At 36.5% G+C, this 26539-nt stretch overlaps 1 long non-coding RNA gene across 2 annotated transcripts; it reads left to right on the top strand.

The window, feature by feature from the left end:
- Positions 1-65: 65 nt before the first annotated feature.
- LOC129137846 (uncharacterized) lies at positions 66-26134 on the top strand. Of its 2 annotated transcripts, XR_008540688.2 has the most exons (6): positions 86-200; positions 8372-9133; positions 21072-21169; positions 22154-22260; positions 22764-22871; positions 25599-26134. It is a non-coding gene; the product is annotated as an uncharacterized LOC129137846 (long non-coding RNA). The 2 variants fall into 2 exon arrangements; XR_008540687.2 differs by lacking the exon at positions 25599-26134 and having other exon boundaries at positions 66-200; positions 22764-23080.
- Positions 26135-26539: the final 405 nt, after the last annotated feature.

Here is a 26539-nt window from a genome sequence, read left to right as displayed (position 1 = left end):
GGAACTTCATCATCATCATCATCATCATCATCATCATCATCATCATAATATAGCTTTTAGTTGTCATAAAAACATGATGGAAAATGAATATGGTTATGTTAGCGGTGGTGAATCCATATAGGTCTGCATCAGCCCCAATTCTTGCCTCCTCAGAAGAAAGAATTCAACCGAGGGGTCATAAGGCAGAGTGACAGACCAAGGCAAGTTTTAGAGCAGGAGTGAAAGTTTATTAAAACGTTTTAGGGCAGGGATGAAAGGAAGTTAAGTACACTTGGAAGAGGGCCAAGCAAGTGGCTTGGGAGATCAAGTGCACAGTTTGATCTTTGACTTGGGGTTTTATATGTTGGCATACTTCTGGGGTCTTGTTTCCTTTCTCCCCTGATTCTTGCCTTGGGGTGGGCTGTCTGCATGCACAGTGGCCTGCTAGCACTTGGGAGGGGCCCTGTGCACAGTGTGTTTACTGGAGTTGTATGCATACTCACTTGAGGCGTTCTTCCCTTACCAGCTGAATGTTCCTACGAGGAACAGTTCAACTCCGTCACTTTACCTCTTAATGTGCATGCTTGAGCCCACTCGCCCAACTCCTGAGATCTTATCAGGAACCTATTGATCATCAGTTTCAGGTTTTTCTACTGGGAGACTGCCTATCCCTCACACTAGCAGTGACCAATTATTATTTTAGAGAAGCAGTGTAATAACTGCTTGGCCATCACCTGATGGTTGCCTGATATTCCTAGGGAGGCAGAGGCTCTCCTGCCCCGCTCATGCCTGACTAGCTACCTACTGTAACAGTTGTGGTATATCAATAATTAGTTAATCTACTTTCCAAAACACTTTCATCTTCACTGAATTCTTTGTTAAAAGTGTTGAAGTTATTTGGTATTCTTCAGAATTTTCATGATTGCAGAATAATTGCTAAAAGATGTGTAGTGAATATGCCTTATTGCTTCTTTACAGCTAAGCCTTCTCTTGCCTTCACAAGAAGTTGTAGCAGAAAGTTTCTGGGAAGACCCCAGTTCATATTTCTACCATTTAGTGTACCTGGCATTCACACTATTAGAAGGGCTAAACTGGAGGTCATTATTGAAAGAATTCTCGGTCGGGTGCGGGTGGCTCACTCCTGTAATCCCAGCACTTTGGGAGGCTGAGGCAGGCAGATCACTTGAAGTTAGCAGTTCAAGACCAGCCTGGCCAACATAGTGAAACCCCATCTCTACTAAAAGTACAAAAAAAAAAAAATTAGCCAGGCATGGTGGCACATGGCCGTAATCCCAGCTACTCAGGAGGCTGAGGCACAAGAATCGCTTGAACCTGGGAGGCAGAAGTTGCAGTGAGCTGAGATCCCACAACTGCACTCCAGCCTGTACGACAGAGAGAGACTTTGTCTCAAAAAAAATGAATTGTCAAATTTTACTTTGAGCTGCTGTGAGTTTCAATAGCGGAAGCCTTTTTATTCCAACTGTGTTCAATCACTGTCCCAGTTTTCTGAAAACTAGGAATGTGCTTTTGTGGTTTAAAGAGTTAATTCACAGAAGAGCTTGCACATCTAGTGAAAGAAGATGCCCTCAGTCTGCTCATCATACCCCATGGGGTGTTCCAATATTGCTGGTATCACTAAAATGAGATCATATGGGAAGATTTCATGAGAAGACACACTCATTTATTTAACACATATTTATTAAGTGCCTACTATGTTTCAACTAGTGTGTTAGGCACTGAGAATATGAGGATGAACAAAGCTATGGACAGTCTACTTTCATGGAGCCCACAGTCTGCTGTGGGAAACAGACATCAATCAAACAATATCACTGTGAAATTTCAATTACAACCTGAGGTGAAGTCTTGAAAGTAAAGGGAAATGACTCTTGAAAGCAATTGACAATAGAACCAAATCTGTCAGAGTATGATGAAGGCTTTCCTTAGCAAGTAACATCTGAGCTGACATTTAAAAGATGGGAGAGAGTTAATTAGGTGAAAAAAGGAAGGCAAAAGAGGAAGACTTCTAAACCAATAGCTTGCAAACCTTCTTGTAACCACAAATATATACCAAATATTTTAAATTATCGTACCCATGCAAACATAAACATATATAAAATTTAAACAAAACTTTCTAACAATGACACTAACCCTTACTCCCTGCAATCCACACTAATTTTTTCTATTCCTTTCAATTTCATTTTTTAAATTTAGTTATGATTTATTAATCTGCAGTTAAACTGTAATAATGGTATTCAACTTCCTCTTTACTATCAGGAACAAAAACCTTAAAACACACACTATCTCATGCAAGTACACTCTCTCTCTGAAATAGCAGTGTTCTCACAGGTGACCAAAGAAGTCTCCATGGATATCCCATGGATATCATATTTGTTGAATATGAAACAAATAAGAAACACAAAACTAATTACATAAGCCCATGCCAGGATAATAAGGAGCAGCCTGTAGGCAAGTGACAGGAATGGGTGCCTGGAAAGGGCAGGGTTACCCCAGGATGGTTGCTCAAAGCATTTCTTCTCTCTGCAAACTGGTCTTTAGGTCATCTGCAATATGCATGAAGGTATCCTGGGGATAGGTGTTGGTTTGAAGTCCTTCTTTTGACAGGAAAAAATTCTCTCTGGAGGAATTCTTTCCAATTCCCAACTTAGAAACTCAGTACTCCCAATAACTAAAATCAAGTATTAATACACAATTAAATATCACCAAATGCAAACCACAGGTTGGGAGAAAATTTTTGCAATCTATCCATCTGACAAAGGTCTAGTACCCAGAATCTACAAGGAACTTGAACAAATTTATAAGAAAAAACAAACAAACCCAATAAAAAGTGGGCAAAGGACATGAACAGACACTTCTCAAAAGAAGACATTCATGCAGCCAACAAACAAAAAAAGCTCAACATCACTAATCATTAGAGAAATGCAAATCAAAACCATAATGAGATACCATCTCCTGCCATTCAGAATGGCATTATCAAAAAGTGTAGAAACAACGGATGCTGGCGAGGTTGTGGAGAAATAGGAATGCTTTTACACTGCTGGTGGGAAGGTAAATTAGTTCAACCATTGTGGAAGACAGTGTGAGGATTCCTCAAAGATCTAGAACCAGAAATGCCATTTGACCCAGCAATCCCATTACTGGGTATATACCCAAAGGAATATAAATCATTCTATTATAAAGATACATACACACGTATATTCATTGCAGCACTATTCACAATAGCAAAGACATGGAATAAACCAAAATGCCAATCAATGATAGACTGGATAAAGAAAATGTGGTACATACACACCATGGAATACTATGCAGCTATAAAAAGGAATGAGATAATGTCCTTTGCATGTACATGGGTAGAGCTGGAAGCCATTATCCTCAGCAAACTAATTCAGGAACAGAAAACCAAACCCTGCATGTTCTCACTTATAAGTGGGAGCTGAGCAATGAGGACACATGGACACAGGGAGGGGAACAACACACACTGGGGCATCTTGTGGGGTGGGTGAGGGGAGGGAGAGCATTAGGAAAAATAGCTAATGCATGCTGGGCTTAATACCTAGGTGATGTGTTGATAGGTGTAGCAAACCACCATGGCACACATTTACCTATGCAACAAACCTGCACATCCTGCACATGTACCCCAGAACTTAAAACAAAAATAAAAATAAATATCACCAAATGTACAAAAAAGCCACAATAAGAGAGAATCACTCAAATGTTCAAAATACCATATTTAAATGATCAAGTACTGAGATTTGAAACAACTAGGTACAGAATACAGAAGAGCTGTGTATTTCATGCTTAAAAAATAAGGAATATGATGATAAACTGACCAATGAAGCAAAAATAATCCAGGAATAATCATGCATTTGAGGAAAAATGGTGTTTCATAGAATAAAAAGATACTTGTTGAAATAATATCTACATCCATCAACCTAATAACATAGTAGATTTAGCTGAAGAGAGACTACATGAGTTGAAATATATATCATTAGAAATTATCCAGAATGCAATATAGAGAGATAAGGACGTAGAAAATGAGAGACATTAAGAGATATAGAGGATAGAATAAGAAACTCAAAAATACATCTAGTGAAAAGCCCAAAATTAAAGATTAAAGAAGTGGAGAAGCGACATTTAATTTGATAATGGATCTAAATTTTCAAAGCTTAAAAAGAATCTGTATGGATCTAGAAAACACAACATACACTAAGCAGGATATATGGCAATAACAATAACAACAAAAATTCACAGCTAGAATCATCATAGTGAAACTACTTAACATCAAAGACAGAAGCTCTTAAAAGTGGTGGGAACATACAGATCACCTATGAAGAAATTAAAATTAGATCAGATTCCTCTACAGCATCTGTGGAAGTCAAATGACAGTAGGATCAATGTAGAATTGAATATCCAGAAAAAAAAATCCTTTAAGAATAAGGGTGAGGCAAAGACTTTTACAGATTTAAAAATGTGGGTGTATAAACACCCACATGTGATAACACAAAGAGAACCATGTAAGATAATTTCTAAAGGATCATAAATAGGTAAATAATTCAAGGAGAATATCAGAGATGCAATAAAGAATGATACGCAAATTAAATTATAATTATGCTGTATATTCATGGGGGGAAAAGCAGACAATGAAGTCTAATTTGTGGAGCTAAGAAAGAAGAATTAAATCGCATGCAAATAGAAAGGGAGTTTTGCAAATTAAATTATTCCAAGATATTTTATTGTTTGGAAGGATAAGAGATGTTTAGGTTTATTCAAATTTTTAAAGAGAATATGCATGATAAAACTTTGAGGGTAAACACTGAAAGAGTAAAATCTACACTGAATGCATTCAATCAAATGACAGGAATAAATAAAATTAGATGAACATAAATGCAATAAACTTCAACAATTCCTTAAAATGCATCAGCTTAGAAAAAGTCATACAATTACAAAGCAAAAGTAACACAAAAGAAACAAGTACAAATAGATCAATATCCATAGTAATAAACATCCTAAACTCACCATTTTAAGGACAAAGATTATCAGATTTGATTTTTTTAAAAAAAGGATACAGCTCTATATCGTCAACAAGAGATATTGCTTAAAGCATAAGAACACAGGTATTTTGAATGAACAAAAACAAAATAAAGTAAAATATAAACCAGTCAAATACTAACCAAAATAAAGCTGATATGGCTTGTTAGTATCAGATTAAAGAGACAGTAAGATAGAAACATTATAGGAATATAGAAGATGACTATATGCTGATGAAAAGTTTAGTGTATCATTATGTCTTAGGATGACATGTATAATCTCAAGATCTATTGATCAAGAAGAGAAAGTTCTATGTCATGAATAGAATAGTTGGAAAATTTGTAGAGCAAAAATGAATAGGAACACAAAGAGTTCTCACTTATCAATAGGCCAATAAAATGGTTATAAAAATCGAAAAGACCCAACATAAAAAAATATTGATTTAGTAGATATGAAGAAAAACAAAGAATGTATCTTCTTCTCATATAAACATGTTACATTTCTCAATATAGATCGGCCTGGCACAGTGTCTCACACCTGTAATTCCAGCACTTTGGGAGGCCAAGGAGGAAGGATCACTTGAGCCCAGGAGTTTGAGACCAGCCTGGACAACATGGCAAGACCCCATCTCTATAAAAAATACAAAAATTAGTTGGGCATGGGGGGGCGTGCCTGTAGTCCCAACTACTAAGGAGGGTGAGGTGAGAGGATTGCTTGAGTGTGGGTGGTCGGGGCTGCAGTGAACTGTGTTCATGTCACTGCACTCCAGCCTGCATGACAAAGTGAGACCCTGACTCAAAAAAAAAAATTGATCATGTGCTTGGTCATAATTCAAATTGCAAAAACTCGTATTTTTTTGTAGAGACGGGGTTTCACCATGTTGCCAAGTTTGGTCTTGAACTCCTGAGCTTAAGGGATCCTCCTGCCTTGGCCTCCCAACATGTTGGGATTACAGGCATGAGCCACCATGCCCAACCACAAAAATTTCTGAAGAATCAGTATCACAGAGGCCATGTTCTTTGGCCAGAGTGCAATTTCATATATATATATATATATATATATATATATATATATATATATATGAAATTTCATATCAAAATGATAAATACACCTTTCCTGTACAGTTCATAAATACAACCACACTTCTCAAAAATTAATAGGTCAAAACCTAAATCACAACATAAGTTTTAAAATAATTGGAAATCAGAAAACACTACATATGGAATTCCATGAAAGTACACTTAGAGATAGATAAATTCCAGGTCTTAAATTCTTGTATTAGCAAATAATAAGGCAGAAAATCAAGCTAGGAGATAGTAAATATTAGAGAAGAAATCAATGAAATAAGAAAGAAATCTGTAGTAAAAAGAAAGAAATAGTACTGAGAATCAACAAAGACAAAAGTTATTTTTTTATGTAATGTAAGAGAGAAAAGGCACAAAAAACATTTAAAAACACTTTAGAAAAAAGCTTTTCAGTTTCTTAAAAATTTAAACATACATCTCTCATATGCTCCAGCTGTTCATTCCACTTCTAGGTATTTGTCCAAGAAAGGTAAAAACTATACAAAGACTTATATGTGAATTTTCTTAGCAACTTCAGTTTCACTTTAACTTTTATTAGTTTCACTTTAAACTAACTAACTTCAGTTTAGTTTCCATTATCATAACTTTCATCATGATTATTGAAAATGGAACACAACATTAATCTCCATCAAGAGATTTTTATATAATAAGCAAACTAGATAATGGATAACAATGGATAAACAAGTTGTGGCATATCTGTACAGTAAAATGCCACTCAGCAGTAAAAAGGTATTAATGATTGATAGATGGCAACAATGTAAATGAATCTCAAAATAATTATGCTGAATTTTTAAAACCATATTTTTAAAAGGGCACAGATTGTATGATTTCATTTCTATGAACTACCAGTGGATGGAAATTAATCTATAGTGGCAGAAATTAGATCCGTTGTTGCATGATGACAGGGTAGAAGAAAGGATGGATTACAAAGGGGCAAGAAGAGACTTTGGGAAACAATGGCTGATAGATGTGCTCATTGTTTCGAGAGTGGTGATGCTTTCACAGAGTGTACTTGTGTCGGTGTTAAGTGGAGTCCTCAAGAAGCAAATATCATGACAGAAGCAGACAGATACCATGACAGGACCAGATCATGAGAGATCTACTGGGGTAATATACTGCAAGGGAGTTGGAGGAAACATCCAGGGAAGGCTGGGAGAGCCCGCAGACAGGTGGCAGAACTGACCCAAGTGTAGGGGAGAGAAACGTGAAGAAAGCAGGATGGAAGACAGGAAGGTCATGGACTCGAGTGGAGCTCTAAGAAAGGTTGGCAAGGCTGATGGAGAGTGCTGCCTCTTGCAGGAATGGGCCTATCTCAGTTCCCTACTGCACTTGGTCCCTGGGTGGAAGAAGCAGCCTTGGGGAACTGTGGCCCTGGCACAAACACAGCAATGGATTCAGAGCCCAGCGTTGGTGTCCTCATTCGCTCACTTTCCTAGCAGTAGAAGATGTGAGAAGCACATCCCCATGGTTGCCACCCCCAGCAAATTAGACGCTTTAAATATGTGTGGTTTACTGTATGCCAGTTAGGCCTGATTAAAATTTAAAAAACAATAAAGACAGATAATGGCAGATAAAAGTAACAGGAGAACACTATGGACAACTTCATGCCAATAGATCTGGAAACTTGAAAATGGACAAATGCCTAGAAAAATATAATTTACCAAAACAGATTCAAAAGAAACAGGAAGTCTGATTCATCCTAATGTTATGAAAGAAATTAAAACAAATATCCTATAATCCAGTAATTCTGCTCATGGAGTAATACCCAAGAGACATACACAAGAATGCTCATGAGAACAATATTTGAGTAATAAAAACTCAAACATTCCAATACCCATGAAAAAGAGACTAAATAAACCATCAACACTCTTTTTACACAAAGAATAATATACAACAGTAAAAATGTAGAATAATATACAACAGTAAAAATGTAGAACCTTAAACTATACACAACCAAATTTTGGAAACATGATGTTAACTAATAAAGTAAATCCCAGAAGAATAAATACGATACAATGCTTATAGAAAAATTTTTTAAATTAGCAGAATTAAACAACAAGTTAAACATACACGCAAATGGGATAAAAGTATGTATTCAAAAAAAGCAGGGGATTATTAGGCTAGTGATTACTTCCCAGGTGGGATAGTAAAGCACGACAAGCAATCTATTTATTACTAATGATCTAATTCTTGGGTTTACGGGCATTCCTTATATTATTATACTTTAACTCTTACGTGTATCTTGTATTAATCCTTTGTAGGTAACAAATAATTTTTACCTTCTCTAAAAAGAAATGAGAGAGCAAAGCCCTATTCCACTCAGAGGAAAGAGCATGTGCAAAGGCTTTAAAAGCAGCAAGTTCGTGGAATAACATGGAACAATGAGAAACAGAAAGAAAGCTCTGAAAGTTTTTAGGATGGTAGTAGGGAGGAGGAGTTCGGCATGTGAACACCTCTGAAATACCAATGCCAGTGCTATCATAGACATTATCTTCTCACCTTGTTAGGAAGATGGTCCTTGTAAACTTGATCTTGGGCCGGGTTTGGTGGCTTATGCCTGTAATCCCAGCACTTTGGGAGGCTGAGGCAGGCAGAAGACAAGTTCAAGAGTTCGAGACCAGCCTGGCCAACATGGTGAAACCCCATCTCTACTAAGAACACAAAAATTAGCCGGGCGTCGTGGTGTGTGCCTGTAATCCCAGCTACTCAGGAGGCTGAGGCAGGAGAATCGCTTGAACCCGGTAGGCAGAGGTTGCAGTGAGCTGAGATCGTGCCACTGCACTCCAGCCTGGGTGACAGAGCAAGACTTCATCTAGAGAAAAACAACAACAACAACAAGAAAAAACTTGATCTTGATAATTAGCAAGTGTTGATTAGCCTTGCCAAGACTGCAAATTCCCCAACAGACACAGCTCATGGAGAAGGCTTTAAAGTTATGCACCATTAATTCAGAATTCATGTATCAATGGAATTTTCCAACGATGAAGACCTGCTGGGTTTTCAGTTTGGAACCATCATTTAAGGTACCATTTCAGTTGTAATCTCATTTTACTTTTCTTACTACAAAATTTTATATAAAAATAGCATTTTTTCCTGATTACAAAAAAGGAGTAAATAGTTATTGTAGGAAATGTGATAATATAAATAGGCATTAAAGAGAAATAAAATTCACCGTGATGCCAATATTCAAAGATACACTTTTTTAAAAGACTGGTATACACACATACACACATGCCATGTTTTATTTCACTAATTTGGAAAGCCTATCATTTCTCACATGGTTAATTGTAATTATTTAAATTGTCATATTGTCTTCAACTCACTACATATTCTTCAAAGGGGTTGACAAACCATGGCCTTTAGGTCAAATGTAGCCTGCCACCTGCTTTTGTAAACCAAGTTTTATTAGAACACAGCCATGTTTATTTGTTTACATATAAACCAAAGTTTTAGCAACAGAGTTGAGTAGTTGTGATGGAGATTGTACCATAAAGCTATTTGGCCTTTGCAGAAAAAGTGCTAAACTTTGCTAAAAGACATACTTTAGTGCCTATCTATTAATAGTATTGTTTTATGAATGTATTATAAATTAACAATTCCTCAGTATTATATATTTTAATCTTTGCCACCATCCTTACAATGAAATTGCTGCATCAAAGTATACATGTCCTGTGTAAAGAGTTTAAGCATGTGGGCTGGCCACATTTTCTTCCAGAAGGTTGTACCCATTGATATCACCACCACTATTCACAGCCAAACTTCTGGAAAGAATATATCCAAATCCTCTGCATGGACACTTTCAACATCTCCTTGTGACCCTTTGCTCTGTCATTGCTGCTTAGTCACAGTGAGAATGCCTCGTTTGCTTGATCTCTCCTGGCCTTTGACACTACTGATCCTTTTTTCTGGCTCTCTTTTTTCTTGGGTTCCAAAGCCCTCCAGTTTTCTGCTTTTCCTCTGCTCCTTCTTTTTCTCCTTAGGTGTTCTTCTTCTTGTATCTTACTGGTGGAAATTTCCCCAAGAATAGGCCTTGGCTCTCTTTTCTCTCACTACTCCCATCTGATCTTTTCTCACACCAGCTTCTTAGCATTCTACCGTCAGTCTCCTCCTCACTCTGGCATATTTTACCTCTAGACTATACCACTGAAGTAGCCTCCTTACTGGTCTACTTCTTACCGTCACATCTTCCTCAACTTTTTTCTTTACATACTTGTGCCAGATTAAGTTTTCTTTTTAAAAAGTTCTAATTACCTTAATGTCCTGTGTATTAGTCTGTTCGCATACTGCTAATAAAGACATACCTGACATACCTGAGACTGGTTAATTTATAGAGGAAAGAGGCTTAATTGACACAGTTCCACGTGGCTGGGGAGGCCTCACAATCATGGCAGAAGGTGATGGTGGAGCAAAGTCAAGATTGTTGGAAGTATAAGGAAAGTATCTTACACGGCGGCAGGCAAGAGAGTTTGTGCAGGGAACTCCCATTTACAGAACCATCAGATCTTGTGAGACTTATTCACTACCATGAGAACAGTATGGGGGAAACAGTATGATTCAATTATCTCCACATGGCCCTGCCTTTGACATGTGGGGATTATCACAATTCAAGGTGAGATTTGGGTGGGGACCCAGCCAAATCATATCCTCCTGCTCATAAATCTTCAATGAATTTAGATTGCTTACAGAATAAAGTTAAAATTCCTTTAATTAGTTTTTAATACTCTTTAAATCAGCCTCAATTTGCCTTTCTGACCTTAATTTCCTTTACTAGTCTGAATTTTTAAGCCCTTATACATTTGTGGTGCATTCTATGTGCATAAGATATCTTTATATCATTTACCCTAATACCTACTGCGCAGTCATTCAAATCACACCAATTCTTCAAGGCCTATGTTGAAAGTCATTCATTTACTTTTCTTCATCCCATCAGTGAGAAAATGTTATCTCCCTCCTAACAACTCTCCATAGGAGTTCTATTTTATCTGTACCTGTCATATGTAATATTTTCTTACACAGTGATTCCTGAAAGTATTTTATCTTGCTGTTTATTTTTACACTACATCACTATGTGCTTTGAGCCTTGTTTTCCTTGAATCTTCATTGTGCTGTGGCTTCCACAAGATGGAGATATTACTATCGAATGAGTAACTCAGTGAATGAACTGAGTATTACCCTAATAGAGGATAGAGAGTATTAAGGTAGTTCAATACCTTGTGATGTATGCAACATTGAAATAAAAACCAGGGAATGGTAGATTCAGGTCTTCAATAGTATCGCATAACCCATTACATCAATGCTGCTACAGCTTACTCATGGAAAAAGAGGTAATTATTAGCACAACATACTTACCTCATAATACATCAAGACACAGTAGTAGAACTGCAAGTCAACCAGGGACAAATCTGTTTCTTTCTAATTATACTTCACAAGGGCAGTTCCTGCTTGTCCATTTCATTGAATAGATGATCTATGGTGTGGGGCTGACCTGGCCAATTGAGAAGCAGTGTGGACTTCTCTATTTTAATTCATTACATTAGACCCTAACTAGATCACGGGTTTTGCCATATATTTATAGTGGTAAAGATTTGTCTATTTGCAAAGTTCCAGACGACAGAGGGACAAGAAAGTATACTGTTCATACTTAATATTATCTATGGACTATAACTGAATTCGATGGTAAAGAAGCCTTTGTTACTGGAGGAAGTAAAAACTTCCCCACCATGGTATATTAGTATGTTTGTGCATTTTTTACAGAACATTGGCTTTACTTTGATTCTTTTGTAAAATGTGGAGAAAAAACAGTTTGTGCAACCCATTTTTTTCTACGGTCATTCATTGTCCAGTTGTGTAATCTTGTGTAAGTTATTTCACTTCTCGGGGCTTCTTTTTCCCTACTGGTAAAGTGAAGGGGCTCAATTAGGTGATATCTGAGACCCTTTCCATCTCTGAGCATCGGAATTCTATGTCACCGTATGTAGAGAATGAAGGGCAGCATCTCAGATAGACATTCTAAACCTATCACCAAAAAGCCTACATTATGCCCTGTGGCTGCCACTGGAAGTTTTTTAGTTGGAAGATCTTTTTGGACACCTCCCTCCTTACCCAAAACTTAACCCTCATTATTCAGTGGCATATACAGACTATGTGTGCTGGGAAGACCCCAAATCAACATCCTGGGGATTCAATTTTCTTAGAAGCCATTGAGCTATCAAGGAATTTCCTTTTTTTTAAATTATTATTATACTTTAAGTTTTAGGGTACATGTGCACAACGTGCAGGTTTGTTACATATGTATACATGTGCCATGTTGGTGTGCTGCACCCATTAACTCATCATTTAGCATTAGGTATATCTCCTAATGCTATCCCTCCCCCCTCCCCCTACCCCACAACAGTCCCCAGTGTGTTATGTTCCTCTTCCTGTGTCCATGTGTTCTCATTGTTCAATAAGGAATTTCTTAATATGAAAAATAGGCTATTCCCTATTTAGAACTCCCTTAGAGTTCAGTGGTCTGGCAGCAAAGTAGACAGCATGTCCTGGTCAGCATGAATTAATGAATTCATGAAGCCCACCTTTTTTCAATGACTCTGTCAGCATCAGTCATGTGTTTTCCATGAATTTTTACATAATCTTCCTTTCTACATTTATTTTTACAATATTGCAATTTCAGTGACTTTTCTGAGAGCCATGATTAAATCATCTTTGTTATAGTAGTCATCAGACCAGGACAGCCCTTTTTGCAAGTACCTGTTCTCCCCAGATTGCTTTAGTTTATTTTCCTTATACTTCCAACAATCTTGACGGTGTGTGCTACCAGAGTCAGCTTCCTATCATACTTCTTTGCACAAAAATTTTAGTGGCTAAATTATAGTAATGGTATATCAGTGCTGAAAAGGATCATAGAAATAATTTAGGTAAATCCCTTCATTTTACAGTCAAGAAAACTGAGGACTGTGAGATTTAGTAGCTTAAGGTTAATGTATTAACCTAGGTTTCCTAGAAAATATTATAGAACCTGAGGCAAGGCTTAAATACTAATGCTTTATTGGGAAGGAAAACCCTTTATTGGGAAGGAAAATGCTTTATTGGGACGTAAGAATTTTTAAAATGGTAAATGAGGGAGGCAAAGATGGAAAGCAAATGCACAATGATGCATCATCAAGCTGACCACCGATTCTCAGAAAGCTCAAAGGGACCAAGACGTCCACTCAGCAATATATGTGCTCAGTGTAGTAAGAGAGTTCCAGACATCTGTACCATGCCTCAAAATAGTATGTCAGAGCAAGGAAGGAGGATTTACTGCTGGATCCAATCTGTTTCTCTTTCTATCACTCCTTGAGGTTTACCATGAAGGTTCACTCTCTCCTACATCTCCAGGTTGTGTCACCTGGCCACTTCGGCATCTTCTGGGGAAGACGAATCCCATGCACTGTGATGTGTTGCCTAGAAGTATTGGTAGGAGCCAGTGGCTCTAGATGTGGCACTGGAAGCCACAGGGAACAGAAACACTACAGCCCAAATGGAGTAGGTTTATATTTTAACTGCCAAAGCAGAACAAGTAGCTGAGTATCTGGGAGACAGGGAAGCCCAAGAACAAACTGAAGAGGGCTCCGATATTGCCAAAGAGCTTCATAGTAGCAATGTCCACTATCCTGACACTAAATTTAACACTCAGAAGAACAAGCAAATTTTTCAGCATCTTTCAATATTCTCTATATTCCAAATTTGCCTTATTTAGTTAGCTTATTGCAGCTACACTGCTTTATGTGAATTAACATCACCTGCCTGAAAACAACTCAACGATAAGGATTGAGAACTAAGAACACTTGTGTCAACATAACGACTATTTGTTCTGGAAAAATGCTTGTCCAATTTTTTTAAAGTCTCTGTTTACACTCGAAAATTAAACCAATTTTTTTAAAGTCTCTGTTTACATTAGAAAATTCTTGCAAACCCATCTGTCTAGGAAAAGTTTGCTCATCTGGGCAAACAGCTTGCTATATAACACAACAATTTATCAACATTCTATTCAAGACCCCCTCAATGGACCCATCAAGCCTAAAATGCTCTGTCACAAACTTTACCCAATTTCTGTCTTCCACCTTGAAAGATCTACTTTAAATCCTGGTACACAGATCACTGTCTTTTGAGACAAACATTTTATTGACTCTGTTGCCCCCAAAACCTATCAAGAGATAAGAACTTATATGTTTTGTAGCAATTCAGGTATAAATGCCCAATTAATTCACAGAAACAGAGAAATCATTGCCTGAACCTCAAAATAAGGTCAGAAAAGACCCTAGTTTAAAGGAATAGGATCAACCACCCATTCAATTCTAAAAATGCAAAATGCCACAAGAAAAGAAAACATAGCTAATTAGAATTTTATGACTATCACCCAATTTTGTTGTGCATATTCTCCTATTTTATTGCATAAACTCATATTTTACATAAATTTTCTCACTATTTATAAAATAGTGTGAAAATTTTCCCCAAAAGTAGACTGAAGTGAAAGTCAGCCAATACAATAAAAGCTTCAGACTCTGAATTATTTCATTATATCTGCAGGTTGATTTCTCACAGACGTTTAGCCATGGATGATTTGATCACGGTGGAACTAGTAGAAGCACTCTCTCTACTGGTCTTCAGCCATACCTCCTACAGAATTTTTCAAACTACAATGTTAGGAAACAACTTTTCTCTTGCAACTCTTCCTTGTCCACTGAAAGTCACATGTGTTAGTATGACACCAAAAATATAATTTTAAAATTGCTACCTAAGGTGGGGCCCTTAAAAAACAATTTTATTTGGGAGGCCAAGGCGGGTGGATCATGAGGTCAGGAGTTCAAGATCAGCCTGGCCAAGATAGTGAAACCACGTCTCTACTAAAAATACAAAAAATTACTCAAGCATAGTGGTGGGCACATTGTAATCTCAGCTACTCGGGAGGCTGAGGCAGAGAACTGCTTGAACCCAGGGGGTGGAGGTTGCAGTGAGCCAAGATCACGCCACTGCACTCCAGCCTTGGTGACAGAGTGAGACTCTGTCTCAAAAAAAATAAATAAATGAAAATAAAAATAAAAAACTATAATTTTAAAATTGCTACCTAAGGTGGGAGTTGTGGTGGGTGAGCTCAGGAGAAGGTGTGCACCAGGAAACAGCTCTGTTTCTTTGTTGAATCTTTCCTTTTCAGGTCCCCTTCCCTGTTATTCTGTTATTAAAACTATTTCTTCATTATTTATATTTGTAAAATCATGTAGCTTGGTAATATGCTAAATATTAAACAAATGGCTCTGAGACAAATGCAGCATTGATTCAGACATGGGAGAAAATGGCAAGGAGTCTAAGAAGGATGTGTAGGACGAGTGGGTAGAGGTGGAACTTGGCTTGAATAATAGTTACAGTCAGGTCAGGGTGCGAAGGCCCTGAAGTCAGTCACATGGAATAGCTAAGTAAAGACAGGAGTGTGGGTTTGATCTCGGTCAGTTAGAGAAGCTAAATAAATAGATCCATAAACCCTCAGTAACCAATGAGATTAAAATGTTATGTAAGATGGATATTCCTAATAGCAACAAAAATACATGAAATCCCTATGTACAAACTCAACTAGAAATGAGCATGAAGAAATGAGAAGAATTACATGAAGAAATTCATGAAGAAAAGTATTGATCTTTATTAAAGGACATAAAAGAAGACCCAATTAAAACAGACAGTGAGAGAGAAATAGAGAGAGACTAACTTCCTGTATTGAAATAATTTAACATTATAGGGATAAGTTTCACTAAATTCATCTATAAACATAAGGCCAATGAATATGACATTAGCAAAAGTATTTTTATGAGAATTAAAAGCTGGTTTGGAAAAGAATAATTAGCTTTCCCTTGCTAATTCTCTATTAAATATCAAACCACACCATAAAACTAGAATAACTTGTAAAAGTGTGGCATTGATGCATAATCTACAAATTTCACAGTGGAACAATTCAGCATGAAAAGAAAGATATATATGAAAACATAATATGAAAACATTATTTATGACAAAGGTAGAATTTAAAATCAGTAGAAAAATGACAGACTATTTAAGGAATAGTATGGGTACAATTGGCTATCCATTTAGGGAAAAGATATCAGATATCTATGTCATACCAGGCACAAAAATAAATCCAAATAGATTAAGTAAATAAAAACATAGAAATGAATACAAAGAAACTATAATGGATTATCTTTATAATCTAAAGAGTTTTTCTAAGCAATACACTAAACATAGAAACTGTAAGATTGATAAATAAAAATTTTAAATACATACAAATTTAAATGAAAACTATAAATCAGAGCAAAGATTGACCTCCATAATTAATACAGAACAATATCAAATTAAAGAAAGTAAAAACAGGTCACCTAATAGAAAAATGGTCAAATTACATGAACAGCAAATTTTCAAAAGAGGAGGTAATAAGATAAATTAAAAGATGCTCAACCTCATTATAAATCTGGGCCATTCTAACTGAAATGAACTAAAATCATGATTTGTGTATCACACTGTCCAAAATTCAAAAGATTAATTACATTTTTAAGTAACAAGAGAGTGAGATTAATTATGTTTTTAAGTAACAGGAGAGTGGGGATACTCACTCTCATACTTTATTTGTGGCACCCTAGTGACACTCCAGAAGGTTTCTCCTGTTTCCTTCCAAAGAGAAACACTCTCCACCCCTCCCCACTATGGGAGGTAATCATTATCCTGACACGTACAACTAATATTATTTTTGCTTATGTTGTTATTTTATATAAAAGGAATCATATACTGTAATTTTTTTGTACCTGGCTCCTTTGCTCAATATTATGATTTTGAGTCACTATTATTGCAGTTTCAGATTTTTCAGTCTCATTGCTTTCTACTAGATGTGCATACCAGAATGTATTGTCCACTCTATTGTTGACGGTCATTTGGGTAGAGCTGCACTGATCACTCTTCTACGTCTTTTGGTGAGTGAACATAGGTATACATTTCTGCTAGGGAAACACCCAGAAGTGGACCTACTGGCTATAAGCTTTTCATGTATTCTTCTTGAGAAAGATGTTGCCAAGCATTTTTCAAAAATGGTTTTTATCAATTTCCACTTCTACTTGTGGTGGATGGAGTTCAGTTTACTCTACATTCTTGCTGACACTCTGTATTATCTGCCTTTTTCCTTTGCCCGTTTTGGTGGTTACTTGATGGCATCCTGTGGTTTAACTTGCATTTTAAAAAAATAACTAATAAAGTTGAACACCTTTTTACAGATTTAAAGGACATTTAAATATCCTCTTTTATGGAGTATCTGTTCAAGTCTTTTGTCCATGTTTCTATCAGGGTTTTTTGTTTTTATTTATATTTTTTCAAATATATATATATACACATATATATTATATATTATATATACCTATATATTATAATCAATATATAAACATATCAACATATATATATATATATAAAATCTGCTTTCATTTTTTGGGTTGCTTTTCCTAACTTTTTAAAGATATTGTTTGGAGAATTTTTTTTATTTTAATGTAATTCATTTATCTTTTTTTCTTTCATGCTTAATGCTTTTGGTGCCCTGATTAAGAAACCTGTCTACTCCAAGGTGACAAAGATGTTCTATGATGTTTTGTCTTATCTAATCTTTGAAAAGCAATACAAATATAAAAGATTAGTAAAATGTCAGATGTAGTAAAATGGTGAAAACACCAGAAAATGAGAACATTAACCATCTATAAAATTTCATCAGGAAAGTCAGTGCTTTCTTACGACATGATATTACCAGGAGGAGATTTCTCACTCCCAGCTAACATTATAAAGCTTAATTCCACTTCAACATTTATAAATGAAATGCATCATCGCTTGACTATAAGACTGATAACTACAGTGAATAGGCATACACAGAAGGCATAGGTGAATGCATTGGAAAAATAAAAGCTTAGAGTATCTTCAGATTAGCATTCATTATCCTGACAACTAAAGAGAGAGACATGCTCATCACTGTACAGAATACAAAAACAGGACTTAAAAGATACAATCTGCCTTCAGTGTTAAATTGAAAATGGTTATTGGATTTAGCCAGCACAAACTGGAAAGCTCACTCTCTATCTTACTTTAAATGCTCTTTATTTTCTCTCTTTAAAAAATAAATTTCCTTTTCCTCATTTTCTTGCATTAGCAAAAGGAATATGCTAAAGATGAACTTTACTGAATGAAATCAAGGTTATTTTTTTCTTGTTCTCTTCGTTCTTTTCTTCCTAATGCTCCGTGATATTTTTGTTTAGAGTTTCACAGATTTATAGAGCTCAAAGAGGTTGTAAAATTTTACCCTATCCATCCTTCAAAAACATCTAAGCCATATGAAAACCAACCCAGTCTGTATGACAATTTGCCAAGCCTTCAGCTATAGGGAACATAATCATCTGGTTCTGTTTTTATTTTGACTAAATAAAATGTGAAGACTATAAACAGTACTTAAAAATCACTGAAGTAAACTAGGAAAATTGATTCATTCTATGTCAGTTTTTTTAATAATTCTTTTTACTACTCAATGTATTAAATTATGACTGTAAAGTGTTAAAAGATTAAATATGTTTAGTGTCTTAATGAAGAAAGTGGGTTACATTATTCTCCTAAGGGTTTGGAAAGAAATTATATTGAGTTGCTTGATTTCCTACGTATAATATTTCTTGTATTTATCTTCCTTTTTTTTAAAAAAAAAAAACCACTTTTCCACTTATTTGCTATTGAAATAGCTCCTAACTATTCTTTCCTTTAGTCTCCTAAACCTCCAATCTACCCTATGTATTTTCAACTTCCTCTTAATGTACCCATTTTTTGTGTTGTTTCCTTTTGCTCGTTAACCATCAGTGGCTCCCCATTATTGGGGAGCTAAAACTTTAAATGTCACAATCTGGCATCTAAGGTCTTTTAAAAAATGGTGTGAACCTACTTTCCTAACCAATGCTTATAACATTCCTTTACACAAAACCTAATGACTACTGGTCTTCAAACATCACAAACATAAATATTCCCACTTTGCACCTGTATTCAAATAATTTCCTCTCAGTCTTAAATGCTCTTTTTTTAAGAGGAGACTTGTCCCCTTTTCTCTAAGTGAAATAATAGATCTGGTGGAATTTCACCTGAGGGAGATCATGGTCCTGGTTGATAAGCTCCAACGATGGAATAGAAGGCCACCTGGGGTTGCTGGAAAGGCAGTCTGAACCTATAGGGATTTAGTTGTAGACAAATAGGCAAATTCTTGCTCTTTCTCTGAACCCTGTTTATGAGAATGTATGCTGGTTCTGAAGCCCAAGATAATATAAATGCATGAAGTTTCTCGCCTTTAGATAAAGGCCAGAAAACAGTGAGGGAAATATCCAGATAAAGGCCAGAAAACAGTGAGGGAAATATTTAAATACGCTTTCACCATTATTATTAAAAGAGATTATTGTCTTCTGTTGTCTATAATTTATTTCTCATTGTGATGAAAAGAACTATGGTAATTCCTGGCCAGAGTATGGAAGGAAGGATCCCTAATTTGGGCAGAAACTAAAACTCCAGTAAATTAATATATAAATGTTGAGTAAATGAATAAGACATTCCATCACCCTCACCATGATTAAATATTGGAAATGATTTAATATATGCAAAGATGTTCGACCCAATGTATAATTTAAAAACAAGCAAGGAAACAAAGGTATGGAGTCAATCAATGTCAGTTTTAACCTAGTTTCTTCGTTTGTGTTTGTCCTAAATTCAGTGCTTTTCATTTGCTACAGCACAAATATGCAAAAATGGGAGGTATTTGTTTATATTTAAAATCAGTATTTTATTTTTCTTGTAAAAAATGTTTCTCTTAGCAGGTCTATATTTTAAGCAAATCTAAAATGACTTTCAAAGGCATTCTCTGTGTGATTCTTTATAAAACTTGAAACTACTTTCTATTGGACTAAGAGGTTTGAAAGCTAACAGTTTCTGAAATTACATGATTAGAAGTCATTGAAATGAGTTTCTGAAGCAATTTGAGATAATTTTTAGAAATCAGAGAGAGAATTAGAGGCAGGATTTTTTTGTATTTCCTATATTTCTTCTTGTTTCTTTCATTTTGATATTGAGTCACCAGGCTTGCTCACATCCTGAATTAATTTCTTTTCATCTCTCTTCTATGTTGAAGCTATCTGTATAATTGTTAGTACGTCATTACTTCATCTACATTTTGTAGACAACTGAACTGAGGATGAATGACTCGGTTTGGTACCAAGTTGTTAGCCTGGGTATACTTTGAGCTCTCAGCTGGAAAAGCACTAACCGTTGTAAGATGTAATTACAATTTACAGCCCCTGATTCTGCAGCACGTTGCTGGGCTACTAAGTCATCCTCCTTGTACTATAATCTATACTTTCCCTTCTGGGCTATTTCTCTTCTCACAAAAGCTATCATCTGGATACACCTCATTGTAACTCTTGTCTTCTCTATGTACGAAATGAATAATTCTGATCACAACTTTACTTCCTAAGAAAGCGAAAATAATCCATGAATAAGAGTGCCTATTCATTTTTATAACCCTTCATTTTTAAAATGACATGTCTGTTGTATCTTTAATATTTGTGCGATGCTGCAAAATGTTCCCCAAAAAATGGTGCAGAGACAGGTTTGGGCTCTTGCTTGTGAGTAAAGCTTTAAACTAAATGATTATCAATGCTTTTGGAATACATCCATAACGCATTGACCATCTGTCTTCTAGATTGCATTTTTCAGTAACCGACTCATGAAAAGCAATTCTTCTCAAATTCAGCAATATGTGTAAATAACATTTAATAATATTTTTATTTCTGAAAATGTTAAATACTAAAATATCTTATGGTCTTTTTGTTTCCCCTTATATGATGACTGATGAATTTCAAAAATAATTTTATGTAATAATTTTGTGTTGAATAGGAAACAGACTGTCTCTGTCGTTTAGAAGACTAAAATCTAAATGCAAAAATAAGATTTAAAGAAATTACATAAAACTGCACGTCACTGTCACTATAACAGTAAGTACATAATAGTATGATTCAGATCCTCAATGGTGTGAGGAAATCAAGATTAGGAACAGGTTCCATAAAGTTCAGCTAATCCAGTAGGACTTCAGAGAGCAGAGAAATATAAAATTTTATTTGAATAAAATGTAAGATGAGTAATGTCAGAAGGTGATGACAGTGGTGGGAAGAAGGTTTTTACATAGTAGAACAACAGAGAAATAAATGAAGAATGAACAGAGATGGTAAAGAAGTGCGCTATGTAATTTTAAAGTTGTATACTGGGATGATAAGTGAGATGACAACAATTGATGGAGAACTTTAATTACCAGGCAGATTAAAAATTTAAATTAATCAAATAAGAAGGTAAAGTTTAACATAAATTAATAGGAAAAATATAGGAGCTATTACATGATAAAAGTGAACATAATTTTTGCATGGGCATTTTTTTTTTTTTTTTTTTGAGACGGAGTTTCGCTCTGTTGCCCAGGCTGGAATGCAGTGGTGCGAACTAGGCTCACTGCAAGCTCCACCTCCCGGGTTCACGCTATTCTCCTGCCTCAGCCTCTCGAGTAGCTGGGACTACAGGCGCCCGCCACCATGCCCGGCTAATTTTTTTGTATTTTTAGTAGAGATGGGGTTTCACTGTGTTAGCCAGGATGGTCTCAATCTCCTGACCTCGTGATCCGCCCGCCTCGGCCTCCCAAAGTGCTGGGATTACAGGTGTGAGCCACCATGCCCCAGCCTGCATGGGCATTTTGAGTGGTATATAGAACTGAGTAATAGAAGATGTTTTCTAATCATCTTAATGAGCTGGAGATGTGGAGTGTTTCAATGATAGGATGAGCATAAAGAACAGATTCTGGCATTTTATAAAGTAGTAATAAAAATAAACTTAGAATATACTACCAAAGAATTTAAGAAATGAGAATGAATTCTGTCCTAAACTTTAATTAAATTTACTATACTATGTCTGTATTCTTTATTTTTTTTTTTCAGACAGAGTGTCACTCTATCACCCCGGCTGGAGTGCAGTGGCTCACTGCAACTTCTCCCAGGTTCAAGCGATTCTCGTGCCTCAACTTTCCAAGTAGCTGGGATTACAGGTGAGCACCACCACACTAGTTTTTGTATTTTTAGAAGAGACATGGTTTCACCATTTTGGCCAGGCTGGTCTTGAACTCCTGATCGTAAGTGATCTGCCCTCCTCAGCCTCCCAAAGTCCTGAGATTACAGGCGTGAGCCACCATCCCTGGCCAGAATTCTTTAGTTTGTACAATAATATTATTTGGGTGAAAGTTTTCTGAAGTTGTTTGCATCTAGCTGTACAATGATAAATAAAGAGGAATGCAAAACTTGGAAGAAGTTTGATTGATAGCCATAAATTATTGACCACCATTTGGTTTAATATTGTGGCTAGATAGTTGCTACTCACCACAAAGCTTATCTGCTGCCCTACATTCTACAATTCCCATGTAATTAGTTTACAGTCACATGACTATTTCTGGCCAATGAACTGTGAACAATAATATGTAATGTGTATCACTTCTAGGTCAAGACAGTTAAGTGTACGTGTTCTCCTTTCATTCTTCCTTTCTCCTTGCTGCAGTGACTTTGGGAGCTGTATGCTGAAATAGGGACATTGAAAGATGAGGAAATTATGGATCTCCAAGTCACTAGATGGAAGAGAGCACGTCAAAAACTTTATAAGGAAGAAGTAAGCTCTTCTTGTGCTAAGCCAAGAGTTGGCAAACTATGACCCATGAGCCAAATATGGCATACTTTGTATGGTTTGCATGCTAAGAATGGTTTTTAAATTTTTACACAGTTGGGGAAAGACAAGCCAAAGAAGAATAATATATTGTGATATGTGAAGTTATGTGAAATTCACCCTCAATGACCACAAATAAACTTTTTTTTTTTTTTTGAGACAGTGTCACCCAGGCTGGAGTGCTGTGGTATGATCTTAGCTTACTGCAACCTCCACCTCCTGAGTTCAAGTGATTCTCCTGCCTCAGCCTCCCAAATAGCTGGGATTATAGGCACGCACCACCACGCTCAGCTATTTTTTGTATTTTTAGTAAAGACAGGGTTTCACCATGTTGGCCAGGCTGGTCTCGAACTCCTGACCTCAAATGATCCACCCACCTCGGCCTCCCAAAGTGCTGGGATTACAGGCATGAGCTGCCACACCTGGCCCCACAAATAAACTTTTTATTGAAACACAGATGCTCTCATTTGCTTATGCATTGGCTGCTTTTGTGCTGCAACAAAACTTGAGTATTTGCGACAAAGACTATCTGGACCACAAACCCTAAAATGTTTTCTATCTGGCTCTTCATAGAAACCTTTTGAAGTCAATGCCCCCCATCTCCTAGACACACACAGGATGGGTCCCTAGCATCATGTTTCTACTAGTTGATTTCCCCCCCTCCCTAAGGATAGCTGGTTAGACAAGAGTTGAAAACTGACCCAGAATGAACAAATAAAATTATCTATTTACGGATATTGGAGTAAAACTTGGAATTAAGGAGATTATAAAGATATGCCAGGTGTTTATAATAGAGACAAAGATTATTTGGGAGCTAAGTTCAGTTGTTGTTCAACATGGGTTCAGAGGAGCAGAGATGAGAGCCACAGAATTACAAGAAGGAAAGTGTGAGAGAAGGATTCTTGGTCCCTTTATAGCTCTTCCATTCTTAGTTACAGGTATGGCATATTTCCTTTTCTCACATAAAATATCCCTTTATATTTATTTTTAATACTCTTTAATTAATTGGCTGATTTACCTACTTGAGCTGGTGTATATGCATTTCTTATGCTTGGAGTGGAAAAAAGCATTCACAGATACTGATCTCAAAAACGTGTAATTAAAATTTCCAGAAAGCTTTCATAGATAGATATAAAGATAGATAGATAGATAGATAGATAGATAGATAGATAGATAGATAGATAGATAGACAGACAGACAGAGTCTCACTCTGTCACCCAGGCTGGAGTGCAATGGCATGAACTCAGCTCACTGCAATCTCCGCCTCCTCGGTTCAAGCAATTCTCCTGTCTCTGCCTCCCAAGTAGCTGGGATTACAGTTGCGCACCACTACTCCTGGCTAATTTTTTCTATCTTTAGTAGAGACAGGGTTTCACCATGTTGACCAGGCTGGTCTTGAACTCCCGACCTCGTGATCTGCCCGCCTTGGCCTCCCAAAGTGCTGGGATTACAGGCGTGAGCCACCGCACCTGGCCCTTTCATCAATATTTAATAGAGGAAAGCTCTAGTGGAAAAGAGGCAATCTGTCAAAGAGACAGTAACAATATCCTAGAGATACTCTAGAGCCTTTTGCAAAGTTTCTAATACATTCTGCAATGTTCAAGGCAATGTTTATAAGTAAGTTTTATATGTATTTCCTTGTATAGTTTGACATATTAACTAGAGAGATTTCTTACGTGTAATAAAAGAGGCATTTGAGCCTCAAATCCATTACTTACTTGCTGTATGACTTTATAGAGTAACTTAGGCAGGTAAATTGCTAGGCTCACTTTTATCCTTAATTAATGAGAGCAATGGTCCATAAGTCTAACAGCAGAATTTCTTAACTTGAAATTCATGGATGAAATTCAGCAAGTCCTCAAATCTCCTGAATATTGTAAACAATATTTTCTATGTGTACATCTTTTCATTTTTTTCTGTAGAGGGCACATAGCTTTCATCAGATTGTCAAAGGTATCCATGACCCAAAACACGGTTAAAAATACACTAATGCGAATAATAATTATAAAGATTAATGAAAAAACGTATGAAAAGTTATTAGCACAGTACACAGAACACTCCATGCATGTTTGTTCATTTTCCTTTCTCTCTCTCTCTTTTTTGTTCTTTGAAATGGATCTCGCTCTGTGGCCCAGGCTGGAGTGCAGGGGCGCGATCTCAGCTCACTGCAGCTACCGCCTCCCGGGTTCACGCCATTCTCCTGCCTCAGCCTCCCGAGTAGCTGGAACTACAGGCGCACGCCACCATGCCCGGCTAATTTTTTGTATTTTAGTAGAGATGGGGTTTCACCGTGTTGCCCAGGCTGGTCTCAAACTCCTGAGCTCAGGCAATCCGCCCGCCTTGGCCTCCCAAAGTGCTAGGATTACAGGCGTGAGTGAGCCACCGCGCCCGGCCCCCTTTCCCTTTTATCACTTATTCAAACTTCGCACCTGTTGGAGCCTTATTCTCCCAATTATGTTACAATCCTCTCGAGGGGAGGGCAGGGCATACCTTATATTTCTTTGTACAGCTCCCATTGCAATAAAGTACAGTAGAATACTATTAAGTATTTATTGAATAGATTCCAAATGCAGTGATCCCAGGCCTGTGTATGTGTGTGTATTACTTGATATTGAAAATATCAAATGGTTATTTTCCTTCTTTTTATTTTATTTTTTTCTTTTGGCTTTTTAGACGTGGAATAAAATGTTGGGAAATGTGAAGAGAGATGTTTCAGCAAGTAGATCTCTTTTGGTTTGTATCCATAGTTGCATTCTCCTTTAAAACCTCAGGGATCTTCCTGTCGAGTAATTTTTCTCAGAAATGCTGCTGCTGCCCTGTTCTGTGGAAATTCCTTTGCCACTTCAGGACCGCTGACCTGCTGCCTTCCTTGCTTAGACCTTTCCTGCTACCGCAGCCCTCTTTGGTTGCTATGCAACCAGTCCCGGGAGGCGGTTTTACTGTGCATGTGCTTTCCCTCAGATGGATGATTTGTTTTACTGTTTTTTATTTGTTTTTACCACAATTTGAATCTCATTTTTTCCCAACATTCTCAACTGTAATCCTGAATCTTGAGTTTTGACAAACTATTATAGTATACAAGGCCTTAGATTTTTACGCTTGATTTCTATCTGATTTCTTCTTTAGGAAGTCTTTTTTTTTTTTTTTTTGATGTCTCCCAGGATTTTTTTTTTAATTATTAAATGTTGGCATGAGTCTCATGGACAACCAGTTAAGACTTCTCAATCTTACATTTTTTCACTAGGCAATGTTCATTTTTGACCTGATTATTTAATTGTAGATTGCATTATAAGCACTAAAACAATTACATTTAAGAATCACACATAACTTACTGACTTTTCCTCTAGATTTTACACCATATTCTGGAATTTTTCCACACTTAAGGTCAAAAGCTCAATGATAAAATTGCACTCATTAGTAACTCTTCTTCCTTCAAACATAAAACTAGCTACAAGTTGTGTGTGGTCGTTTGAGAAACTGCACTAAACAATTAAATATGTTAAAAGCTAAAATTATTTGTATTCCCCCCCAATGAATTACCATTAAAACCTAATTAAATGTAATACTTTAATTTATTTAAATATGTAGGTTCCTTCCTAAACACGTGAAAATAA

The sequence above is a fragment of the Pan troglodytes genome, chromosome 17 (assembly GCF_028858775.2).
Source record: "Pan troglodytes isolate AG18354 chromosome 17, NHGRI_mPanTro3-v2.0_pri, whole genome shotgun sequence".
Lineage (NCBI taxonomy): Eukaryota > Metazoa > Chordata > Mammalia > Primates > Hominidae > Pan > Pan troglodytes.
This window is presented reverse-complemented; position numbering and strand designations above follow the sequence as displayed.